The sequence below is a fragment of the Aythya fuligula genome, chromosome 2 (genome assembly GCF_009819795.1).
Source record: "Aythya fuligula isolate bAytFul2 chromosome 2, bAytFul2.pri, whole genome shotgun sequence".
Classification (NCBI taxonomy): Eukaryota; Metazoa; Chordata; class Aves; order Anseriformes; family Anatidae; genus Aythya; species Aythya fuligula.
In genome coordinates this window covers 42621798-42634965 of record NC_045560.1, presented here as the reverse complement: position 1 = coordinate 42634965, position 13168 = coordinate 42621798, and the positions used below count along the sequence as shown (strand labels likewise).

General features: G+C 40.5%; 1 protein-coding gene across 9 annotated transcripts in view; it reads right to left on the bottom strand.

Annotated features, from left to right (window-relative positions):
* RBMS3 (RNA binding motif single stranded interacting protein 3) overlaps positions 1-13168 on the bottom strand; it is a 694738-nt gene that overhangs the window by 256272 nt on the left and 425298 nt on the right. The window lies entirely within an intron of this gene.

The window sequence follows — 13168 nt, the reverse complement described above, 5'->3', positions numbered from 1 at the left end:
CAAGGTTCATATGAGGTCATGGGTCTCTGCCGCAGGCTGGGGCCAGGGAGCCTGCAGCAGGCTTCCAGCACATAGAAGCAGTTACAGAAGAAATTACAGCCTGTGCTATACAAGCAACCACCAGGTAGCTCCAGAAGATGGTAGGATAACCAAGCCACAGCCAGCTAAACCCCATCCCTTTTGTCCTGCCACCCTGGCTGCTGGAACGAGGGCCAGGTCCCTACCAGGAGCTGCTGCAGGGCATCATCTGAACATCAGCTTAGTGGTGGTGCACCTTACAGATGGGCAAGGAGCAATCCTCTCCTTTTATAAGTGGCTTTCCAAGTGCCAACACTTGCAATAGCTGATTAATCAGATAGTCCCTTCCCATCTTCTTCCCTCACTGCCTCCCTCTTCATTTTTTCCCCTCAGCAAGCAAGACTCGATGCTGAAACAGGACTAGTGCTGTTAAGCCCCTGCTGGGTATCAACAGCTGTGGAAGTATTTTTTTTTATCTAGAGATACAAAGGAGGGCAGGGAGGACACAAAAAATGGACTTGACACAACTTCTGAGCACTTAACTATCTCTGATCTTCAGCAGCACTTAAGTCTTACTCATAAAGATTTCAACAGAGTTAGGAAGATTTAAAAATCTCACCAAGCAGCTATTCAGGCAGCTGTGCAGATTTCACAATCCACCCAGGGAATCCTTTGAAAATCCCAGCCTACATCTTCCTAAGCGATTACAGGACAGGTAGGCACGTGCTGCTCGGACAAGCCATGGCCAGGGGCCACCTCTCTGGCGTCTCCCCTGGAAGCCGTACGGATAGAGCTGAACTGCCTGAAAGCTTTAATAATATTGGCACAAGCATATTTATAGCATTGCAGCTCCTTTGCAGACATCTCCATTTACTAGGTCAATACACATAATACAGGAGGCAACCACAGATATGCTTTCCTGCCGTATCCATTTCTATTTCTCTTGCCAGCCTTTCTTCCTCCTCGTGTGAGGCCTTCTTGCTCTGTGAACCCCATCTATATATGGGAATCCGTGCCTCTGATCACCTTGCCCCAAGATATAAACAACTCTATTATTTCAGTATGTATACATTGCTCTATGCAGGGGTTAGCTCAATGCTGAAAGAAAATTGTGCACATGGATTTTTTTTTTTCTTGGCTTAAAACTTATTTGTAAAGTTTTAAGAAAGTGAAAACTATATATATAAAAACACCAAGATTGCTAAAGAAAATGCTGACTTAATGATTACAAAAAGTGCTATTTTGATAACAAAGTCAAGATCTGAACCTTTCTGCTCTGTCCTCAGTTGGTTTTTGGTAGGACATTATTACAAATTGAAGGAAAGCCTGAACAACTGTATATTAGGACAGCATCTATATAAACACTGCCATGAAAACAGTGCACTGGAGTTTGGCCACTGGGGGGAAGGTTGTTTTACCTATTCAGTTTCTCCCATTTAATGCTTTTCTGCTGAGTGTACCATCTTGAAAACAGCTGGTTCTCCATGGCAGGTTGCTTTGTCCTGTTCTCTAAGCTGCAGAGCAGCAGCGAAGCTGATGCTGTTTTGAACCAAAAAACCTGCTCCATGAGAACAAGAGCCCTGCCTGGATTCCTGCAGTGCCCTTGCCCTTTGGGAGAGCAGCAGATCAGATGCAACTTCAATTTTGCTAAAGGAGAAATCCTGACAAGAAGCCAGAGCTGCCAAATGGGAAACCTGCAATGCGCTGGGAAGTCATGGGGTGGCTTGGATCAAACACAGTGCAAATAATTTCTCAGGGCAGCAAAGTGCTCTTTTCAGGACATGAAATTTCTTTTTATTTCTTACCATGCTCATGCCAGAGAACTAGGAGGTGACAGCACAAAAATAAGTTTTAACACTGACCTTAAAAAACAGATAATAGAGTTGGAATTTGATATTTATCATCAGCGCACAGTGCAGTATTCATGTATGCAGTAATAGAAGGGAAGTGATTTTTAATATAACTTCCTAGACAGCACAGTAAGTATTCCCACCTAAGTTAGCACTGCTTGTAAATATAAACCGGAATGTGCAGGAATATTCTGGTGTTATACTGTAGGGATCAGGTATATCTAACGTAGTAGATTATTGAAGATGAACATCGGTCCATAATATTTAAAGCTATGGATGTTTCTTAAACGTGTATTCAGTGGGTGCAAATGGCTATAAGCATATCATAGATGCAACAAGAGTCTCAAGACAAAAACAATGAAAAAAAATCGCACCTTCAGCGGTCCATTATGCATTCTAGCGTTAATACTACTTGCATCACTGCAAAGCTGCTCATTTTCCTTCCCACAAGCTGGTTCTCATTCCAAGTATCTTTCTGGCCCTCCCCGCTCCCGACACATCTCCCCACCACACACAGAACATCAGGACAAAATCACTCCATGGCTGCAAACCGGTCCAAAGCACATCAATCTGCTGCAAGGGAAGCCAAGTTCCCAGGCTGTTTGAGTGTTCAAGTATCCTTACAAGAACTCTGCAATGCTATAGACCAGAAAAACAGGCACGCTGGGCTTTTGGACAGTTTACGTTCTTCCCTGTAGATGTTTATAGCCTATGCTGATGACCTATGCTCACATATTTCATTTGTTTATAATCTCACTTAAAAAAAAAAATGCAAAAAACTTTTTTTTTTTTTTCTTCTCAAGCACTAACAAAGCAGCACAGGATATTTATGTATGTATTTAGATACACCTTTCAGTGTAGGTCACTGCAGCAGCTCAGGCTGGGTGCTGAGACACCCCCTCGAGCTCCTCCCATAGCACAAATGAGCTTCCCACAAATGAGCTTCCCAAAGCTGTCGGTACCGGGAGCCCTTCCCTCCTGGCCGGCCAGGCTGTTGCTGTGCTCCCCCCGGCCCCCGCCACCAGAGCCAGGCTGCTGCGGCTGCCCCTGGCAGGTGCAAGCCCCGGGTTTGGCTGCTCAGGCTCAGTTCCCTGCTCAAACAGTTATTTCTCCGCTCCTCCAGGGAGAAGGCAGCAGGCTGGCTGGAAGCATCCTTCGGGACGGATTCAGACCAGGAGCTGCCAACTGGATGCTGCTGCTCCACGAAAACATCTCCATTTCTTCTTCCCCTATTCAAAACAAGTGCAAGCCCCACCAGCCCCACCCTTTCCTATCCTCAAATTCCAGAGCTTGTTTTTATTCCTTATTATTTTGATCACTGTCTCATAAACATTCTGGTCTACAGACTATTATTTTCTTTTTCAGATTTTGTGCAGAACATCGTGTAAAACCCATGCAGCTTCTAAACCGGGACCTCCAGACTGCTCACAAGAATCCATCCATCTCCACCACAGGAAACCAAAACCAAAACTATTTCCCCTCTTTTCATGAGGCATCCTGCCCTTTTCCTTTAAGAGCACAAAATGCAAATAGGGAGAGCTACATTATCCCCTGCTGCTGAGAGAGTCAGGAATTGAATTTTATCACCAAAACAAGCCCCTCAGCTCAGGGGTACTTACAGCAAGGGGGACTTCAGCTACAGGGATCTGGGATCCCAAGGTTTTTTCAGGGAATGACATGTATCACTAGTTTGTAAACGTGAATACGAGAAAGAAAAAAAATACCCATGCCAGAAAACAAGACAGGACTATCTAGATTAATTGTTCAACCTTTCCTCCAAGAAATAAAATGCCTGTAATTTTGTTTTGGCCTGACGCCATTAGAGCTAAATAATTAAATTTCAGGAATAAAGGCAGTGATTTTGTACCTGTGGGGGAAAGAAAACAGCTAAGCATCAGCAAGCGCAAGTTTATAGCTTGCTGCACTAAGTGCTACCCGAATACACAGGCAGACACTAAACATCTCCGTCTCCTATAACCTAAGCGGCTGGGGGCCTCCTGGTCTCCGTTTCACAGTTCCATAATTAAGCTTGGCAGCAGGTTCAAATGAATTAAAACTGAATGTCACTATTTCCTCAACAAATCCCTCATCCTTGTTTTTTCTTACTTGTCAGGAGAAGACCAGCAGAACAGCAATTAGTGGTAAGCAGTGCAGTGAAAAAGAACCAAGTATACACTAATTAGGTCACTCGCCAAACACATTCATTTCATTGGCAGATTTAATCAATGTTTTCCTGAAATGTCTTAAATCTCCTATGCTAATTTAAAGTTTTGTTATTGTTGTTACTTTAAACACAGATGGGATGCCTGGAGATTTTCAATTGCTTTCCGCAAATCCATTTCAAAATAACAACCCCTCATATACTATATCATCAAAATTTAGGCACAGGTTTTAGGAAATGGCCTCTAATTTTATGCCAACATTTCTGTGCCTGCAAATACCTATGGGTGCAATTTTGCGGATTTAAGTAATTGCAGGTGTGTCTAGCTCTTTGACTTCAAATACTGAATTGCCCTGACTGATCGGGTACTTAAGGGTAATGCCAAATAATGTGAGGGACTGCCCACCACTCATCATTCCCACAATTATGGCAAAGTACTGAAGGGAGAGCCCCACGTGTGCAGTGATATGAGGAAAAAAAAGAAAGGAACAAATGCCTGTAGAAGTGCGCTTTCCCAGAAGCTAGGTGCTGAGAGCCTTGGCACCCAGCTGAGCTGGAGATCTTCAACCTCTGTGTGAGGATGAGGAGGGAGAAGCTGTGATGAACAACAGAGAATCACCTGGGGGTGGTAAATTCTCAGCTTTGCCCTACCACAAGGCCAAATGTCATGTCTGACCTCTGGCCAAGTGCCGCTTTAAATCACTTGTAGTCAACTTGTAATCCACATTTTGCAACAACATGCACACACAGAAAAGAGATAGGACAAATGATACACTCAGGCAGGAGATGGTTTATACATGTGGAGCTTCCCTGTTGCAGACAACAAGCTCCCTTCATCAAAACTTTTAATAGTTTGTCTCCACTAGCTAAGATCTTTGTATAAACAGGAGACACACCAAGCTTGAACGCTGGGATTTTCTGACTGACAGCTGTCCCCCACAGCCTCCCCCCGTTGGCCAGTCTGACTTCTCTGAACCTCAGGTGGGAGGCTGAGGACAGCTACGAGAAAGGAAGGACTCCAGATCTGCTATTCTCCCACCTCAAACTGTTTGACTTTGCCACAGATTTATTTTTTTTTGGCAACACGAGATCTGTGTAAGCTTTGCATAAAAATTAAAAAGTCCCCTTAATCATATAAGCATAACTCTAAATTTGCTTGTGTGTAATTACAACAACTCCATTATACTTAAAATTGGTTTTCTAGGTCTGATACACCAGGCCAGCTGGAACTCTGCTCCTCGTTGGGAGGCAACATCTTTTTATTATAGTGAAGTTCCTAGATCTTGGTTTGGGCAATCTAGAATTCATTGTCAGATCTGAAACCCAGAACAGAAAAGACTGACAATATCATTTGTGCTGGGTCTTCAAGAAGCGTAGACTATTTCAACAAAAAGGAGGACACAGTGATTTTAAGAAATGCTTCCCCCCCCCGCCCCCATCAGTGTGTTTGTTAATGTTGCTCAGATTCTGGAAACAGAAAAGCACTTCCAAAAGGGGCTGTGACAAGGAGAGGACTACCAGCCTTGTGAAGAGGCAACAGTGAAAACCACTTGTTGAACTAGGAAACCATGAAATAAAATACACTTATCATGGATACCTTTTTTTTTTAAATAAAAAAAAACTTTATGATATCACACACACCTATATATGTACCCTGGTGACTTCAAATAGATGGATAAAGTTTTTATACAAACACTAATAAATATACATGTATGTACAACTAAGCAAATATATAATAAGCAGTGAGCTGTTTCTCCTTCATGCTTAGATGAAATCACTTGGATTTCATGAAAACATAACTCAACTTCACTTGTAAAGCACTTAGTTAAGCATCTCTCTTAAAAGGTAGTATTCATTTTGGCAGTCAGGTAGTCCACAAAAAAGCAATTATCCAGTAATTTACTATGCAATTTTCACTCTTTGTTTTATGCTCAGATAAAGAATCAAATTAAAGTCTTATAAGCCTCAGAAAATTAGAGTTAGCAAGCAAAGAGGTTGAATCGCCCTTGAACACAGAATTACTGAAAACAGATTTTTCGTTCACTTTTCAGATTGCGCTGAAATAGTCTTATAGCTTCAAATGCTCAGAGTAATGGTAAAATAGTCTAAATTATTACTGTTTTTAAAGCTCCACTTTATAAAAATGTTAAAAGTCGTGAATGTAAAAATGTAGAAAGTGGTGAATCATCACTTTTTAATTAAAAACAGCTAATACATAGTTAGAAAAATAATTGGAAATAGAGAGACTTAAATGCAAGAAAGAAAAGATAGTCCCTTCATTTCAGATCACTCCCCAGAGACACACCTACATCGTTAAGTATGCATATACAGCTGAATTTTTTGTTTGCTTTAGCTTGATATGGAAATACGGCACAAAACTGTCACTTTGATTATGTTCCTGCAGTGATTTCTTTTACCTCTTGCATTATTTGAATCCCCTTTATAACAACAGAACTGGAGAAAAACAGCCCTGTAGGTAACTAACAAACAATTTTTAGACATCTGTTTGCAAACACATTCTTAATTTGAACATTCAATTACTTTGATTTCAACTGAGTTTATATGAATGCAGGTTATTATTAATTGCACAACTAATTAATGATATTTACATGCAAAAAAAAAAAAAAAAAACAAACCTAAGCATGGAACTTGTGATGATCCTTTTTTATACTTTGAAATATTACTAAATTGCAACCTTTCAATCTCAAGTAAGTAAATGTAACAGGACAAGGAATCCTCTAAAATTTCAACGTGGGGAAAAGAAGTACTTATTAAATAGACAAATATATACATGTCTATATGTGTATATGTGATACATACATGTATTAATAAGCATTCTCTCAGGAAGGACAGAAGCAGACCTCAAAACTGAGGAAAATTCTTTGTGAAACATGGTTGCACTAACCACAGAAAGCAGGAGAAGTAGGAGCAATACAAATTTCACAAATATGCCTATCAAGAAAATGGCATGGCACTTGAAGACCTTCACTCAACATTTATGCTATATTAACGGCAATTCAGAACAATAAAGACTGGCAAACTGGAGAAAACACAGGAAAGAGCATAAATATAGCCAAAAGAAAAAAAGCCCAGATTTTGCAAATAATAGAACTCTATTGGATTACCCCTAAAAATGCATCAAGTGTTTGATTAGAAGTGACCCTGAATGTTAATGCCCACAGGTAACCAAATTGAAGCACAACAGCAGCATAAACGGTGAGATGCAAGACTTCACAAGGACCTGTCAAAGAATGAAAATGAAGATGAAAATAAACTAAGAAAAGTTGAGAGAAGTTTCCTAGTATTCTGCTAACAGTGCAGACTTGTATTAATTGTACAAAGCAAATGAGGGAAATCTCATTGCTCAAGTTTCTAAATACGGACTGAATGAAGAGAACATATTGTAAATCTTGCAGTAGCAGAAGGATAGGAGAGAAACACACTTTTCCATCTTTAGCTTCTGTAATTATTTTCTCTGAAAGTCCCATTGATTCACTGTCAAAATCCACAACCAAGATTAACTCCGGTTTACATGGAAAATTGAGATGTGAGCTATTCCCATATTTAAAAATAAAGCGTGATTTCATATTACAGTTATTTAGCATTATAACATTGCTTGTTGGTGTATTAGTTCTGTAATCATTAAGATTGTTTTTACTGCATTTGTTTAGCATAAGACATTCATTATAGCTCTGTGGCTGAGCTAAGTTTCACATGTGAAGAAAGGAGAATGTTGTCCCAAGAAAACAAATACTCCAAGAGCGGTGCTTAGTTACCTGCTTACATGAAAAGGAGGGAAGGACAGAAGAGCTGTTTCTTCCCTTGACTGAAGAAATACTCAGTGACTCACGAGCGACAATATTTTGCAATAGCTACAGGGAAACAGCCAGAACTTGCAGCCTCAGATTAAGTCCTCCTACTCTCAGATCCAGAGATATGGTAACAATTAATAGCTTCACCCCAAAACTAGACGTGAGCCTCACACCCAGAAGTTTAAAATGTTTGACTTTTTCAACAATTGCTTTTCATATTCACTTTCCTCTCCTAATTTACAGCTACGTCCAAATGCTGAAGTTCCAAAATACCACAAGAAAGACAATTTTCTTGGTATTTCCAGCCGGCAGGAAACACTGACACTCTCATGAGAAAGTCTGTTCTTATGAGGTTTCATGCTCAGTTATGCAGACTCCAGAGCTTTACTTAGCTTGGATAATGTTTGAGGAAGATATGAAATCAAACCTCTTGAGATTTGTTCATCACTTACTTTAGAGTTGAGCAACTTGAACGAAAAAACTGGTATACAGAAGCAGTTTAGAAACAAACCATTCAGCCATTATCTCTGATGGCTTCCATCACCTGCGTAGACGAGCAGTTCTCTCTTCTAACTGGACCTGGAGCTAAGCAAGTTATTCACCAGCTGGTCAGCAAAAAAGCACATAGCCTAAAAAGTTACGAGACCAACTACAGAGGACTAATTAGAAACTGATGTTAATACTGTCATGCTAAGCACCTTGTAGGTACAGCATCTGGCACGTCACTCCCATGACATTTATGGACAGAAATGGAAAAAACAGACTATCAATGGGAGTTCTGCTTTCAGCAGGTATATGGAAGAAAGCAATGAACTACTGCAGAAAGAAAAAAAAAAAAAAGTCCTTGAGCAGTCAACTCTTCCAACATTAGATTTAAACAATGATAGTACTCCAGGAGGCAAAAGATGTTCTGTATCACCCAATGCTCTCTGTCAGAAATGAAATATTCCATTCTCTTCCTCCCAATGCTAGATTGCTCGGTAATCATAACATTAAGTAACTGCAAATACTCGTGAGTGGGAAGAAACAATCTGACAAGAGAAGATGCACTTGGTGATCACAGTGTGATTACTGTACTTTATTAAAAATAATTTTCATTTCAGTATGTTTTGACAAGAAAATAGAAAGCATCTTGTGCAGGCTTCAGGAAATATTAAAATAACCCAAGGTGATGAACATGTTATTATCCAGCCTGTTCCAGAGGGATGATGCTCAAGTACTGAAATGGTTTTCATTTCAAATACACATTCATTTTCAAGACACCACACTTGAAAAATTGGATTGTATATTTGTCATACAGTAAGCAGTGATAAAGAGCACAGCAATTTATGTTCTTTATGCAAACCACTTGTAATTCAGAAAACAACTATAGTTTCTAAGAGGCGGCAAAGTGATAGCACTTTCCCAACAAGTGAAACGTTTCTTTCATGCCAGTTGGCCAATTCTGGCATGTCAACCTTTGCTATGATAAACATTTTGGATAACACGCAAAGAGCTCCTGTTCCATCTCATCAACACTCACAATGTCTTGGAGCTTTAGACAGAGATGAGCAATACATTGTGAATATTTCATGACACTGATACTAAGAAAAGAATTACGATACTGCCATCGCCATAATGCTAAAACACCAATGACCTTTTGAGCAAGAGGGCAGCGTGCTCTCAAGGAACAGTTTGCGGGCACAGGGTTTCTTTCACTCTTCTTCTCTTGCTTCCCAAGCAACCTGATTGCACTTTAGGGCAAGAAGGAATTGACATTTTAGGGGAATTAAATGGCAGTGCACTCAGGAGTGCCCAACCTGGGTTGACTACTGCAGGGTAACCTCCTTGTTTGTCTATTCTCTTCCCTATTAAGCTCTGTGGTTCTCTACTGTTCTAGTATTTTCATAATAAGAAGGTGAAGACTGCCAAACAGAGGGAAGCAGAAGGTGACCCCTCCTCTAACCCTCACCTTTATCCCTGTGTGAGCAAGGACAGGGCTTGCTGAAGTCACACCTGCACGACAGAGGGGAAGCACAGCAGGTACAAGCAGAGCAGGATAAGCCAAAGCACACAGGTCAGTGCAAAACCTGTTACAGATACTTTATAGGTTCGGTGCCCAGTGGTTTTGCCCTTACACAGTATTTCAAACAATCAACATTTAAGTAACCCTTGAGTATTACAGATATATTGCCCATCACTACTTATAGGGTGTTCCTTTTCTTTTTCAATAGATCCTTTTGTGGTTAAATACAGGTTTCCCCCTTCTGAGCCTCTCATCATATGTCTACCACATTTATCTGTAGCCTGAAGTTCAAAAATGCTATTATTACAGTACCCCAGAAATAGCTACTATTTTTCCAGTTTGAGAAAAGGGGAAGGGAGGGGAAAGAAGAGGAGGAGAAGGAGAATAAATCACATCAGAAAATCTCTTTTCAAGATCTCCAATCCATTTTTCAGATTCAAGATAATTTTACAATCTACATAAGTGGAAGATGCAGATAAAGCGTTTGAAATGCTGGCTTTTCATCTAATCTGAATTTCTGAACCTGTAGCAGCTTTCCTATCATTACGAATCACATACCTCAACTATATGAAAAAGAATGAAACGAATAATGCAACGTTTTAATCTTCAGTAAAAACATTTCTTTCTTTCTGTGATTTAAGGTAGCTCTTCAGTGTTATTTTGACTTGCATTTAAAACCACCTTCTGGTGCAGCACACGAGACTCGCACACTGCAGAGGTGTGATGACGGACACGATGTGGAGACCATATTGAATCCACCAAATGACAGCCACGAGCCATCGAGAGGTCAAACCAGCAGAAGGACAACCTCCTCTGCCAAATGCCAATGTGTAGGAAGCTTTCACACATGCTGAAGTTCACATCCGCAACAAGCCTTCACACAGCTTGTCGAGAGAGGAAAGGCACAAATATGGGACTGGAAGAGGCATCCTGGAGGACACATGACTATAACCCTATGCGAGACAACCACCAGTGACTCACAAAATTTCTCTGATATTACCCTTTGGCTGCTGGGAATGGGCATCCAAGTTGTGCCTATTTTTTGGCCTTGGCACTTACAGAGTCATCTAGTATGCCGGCTATCCTTTTTCTTTATTCCCTATAGGTAAACTTCCAACTTCCAGAGCAGAGTTTTACCCATTACTGACTAAGCAGATGATTTTGCTATTAGATTTGTTCAGTTTCTCACATTAGAAGGTATTCAAGGACCATCTAATTACCTTTCTATATAATTGCCCAATGCTTCCCAACTCTGGGCAATGAGCAAGTATTGAAGGAGTTTGGGTAGCAATATCATTATAAATGAGAAGGGAAAACTGGCATCTGCCTCAGAAAGACCAAGGTAGCCAGGTGCTGCCAATGATGCTGACTGACATGTCCAAGTCTGCCTCTGATATACAGCAAATCCGCAAGAAACTACATCAGTAGTGACTATCCTCAGCAGCTCTTCCTAAAAGTTCAGGCATCTTTTGAATGTAAAAGCGTTTTGTTTATGGTCTCTGGAGAACCTTAAGGGTTTAACTAAAGACCAAACTCATTGACATACATTGCCAGTGAAAGACCAACCATACAGCAGAGAACAACTTCCACCCTGTGAAGTCGGTTTAGAGATAGGTATAACAATACTGAAACATAGAAGATAAATAAATGTGTGGGGGTTATTTATGGGTGTCTATCCTTTTTTAAAGTGAAAATGAGGATGATTCAGATATAAATGATACTTATGAGGTATATTTAATTTTAAAAGATCCAAAAATTTTTATAAATTATAAATTTTCACAGCAAATTCCGTAGCAGGATCTAAGTTTGCTTGCTGAGAATAGCTCTCTGTCAGCTTAGTACATCAAATAAACAGGAATGGAAGAGAAAGCAGGGAGGAGCTTTGCCAGGACACACAAACCAAGCAAACATATTTCGTCTAGAAAGCCAAAATGCCTATAAAAAGACATTTTAAAACCTCATACACCACATCAAAGAAATAAAAAACAGTAATACAAAGTTATTTTTAATCCCCTAGAAACAGAGGTGACCTTCACACCTCTCTGAGCCATCAGCGCAATAGCTGACCAAGAGCCTACAGGCAGTCATGTTCATCGTAACAGCAAGACAGCTAATAGTCAGAGAGGCTGCAGTGCTTCTCTTACACAGACGCCAAATACATGTTGGTGTTGTCAATGCAGAGATGTATAAATGTTTTGAGACTAAATGTCTGATTCCTGTCAACAGGCAGAGTTAACCAGATGAATATCCGGTATGCATGGCTGTGCTTTCTTACCGTATAAATGTTGCATTACAAAGACTGCAGGCTGCTTGTTTTATCACTGGCCCATTCCTCTCAAAGCCATTTTAAGTGAACAAAGAAAAAGTAAAACAACTTCCCATGCCCTGTCACGGTCTGGGAGCAGTGAGACGTGTGGGGAAGAAGGTGATGAAACACCAGTTGGCTGAAGAATTTCAGGGGAAAAACAGCATTACTCAGGGCCCATGACCAAAGGGTCTTTGCAAAAAGCTACTGATCTCATTTCCATTATGCATTACCTGCTCACTCCACCTAGAGAAAAGAAAAAGCAGCCCTCATGTCATACCATGCTGGGCAACAGGTGATTGCCCCTCAGGCAACCATTCCCCAGAGGTCCAGGTTCCCTCAAACTGGAAGCCTTGAGGGTGAACAGAGATTACCACTCTTATAAGGGGCACAACAGCCTCGCTCTCCCCAGCTCTCTTCCCTCCAGCTGAAGGCAAAAATGAGGTTCTAGCAACAGACACAAGAGACATTAGGAAAGAGGAAAGTCTCTAGCATCTGAAGCTTTTAGCATCTCTCCCCAGGTTAATAAGAACATTCATTGAAGAAACCTTCACTTCATCCTCATTATGAGATTTATTATTTTCCAGTGAATTTACAGATACATAGCACAATGAAATCCCACAAACCTGTTTTCTTATTCTATTTTGTTTGTTTTTTTGTGTGTGTGGTTTTCTTTTCCAATTTTTTTTTTTTTAACCTCTCACAATGGCTGGGACAAACATTTCACACACACACAAAAAAAGTAGTAGTCTTTTTTTGCTTTTATCTAGAGAGAGAAGCAGATATAGCAGATGAAGGCCATCACGCAAAACGTGATGGCGTGGCCCAGTGGGAGCCATGCTTACAGCTCCAGCCTTTCTCCCCCTTAGTCTACATTGCAACTTCATCCAACTTTGCCCACTTCACCTTCCTATGAGGCATTTTGTCACTGAGGAAATTTGCCTTTATTGCGTCAAGGCATTTTTGTCCCAGATAATGAAAATCCTTAAAAAAAAAAAAAAATAAATAAAATCCCCA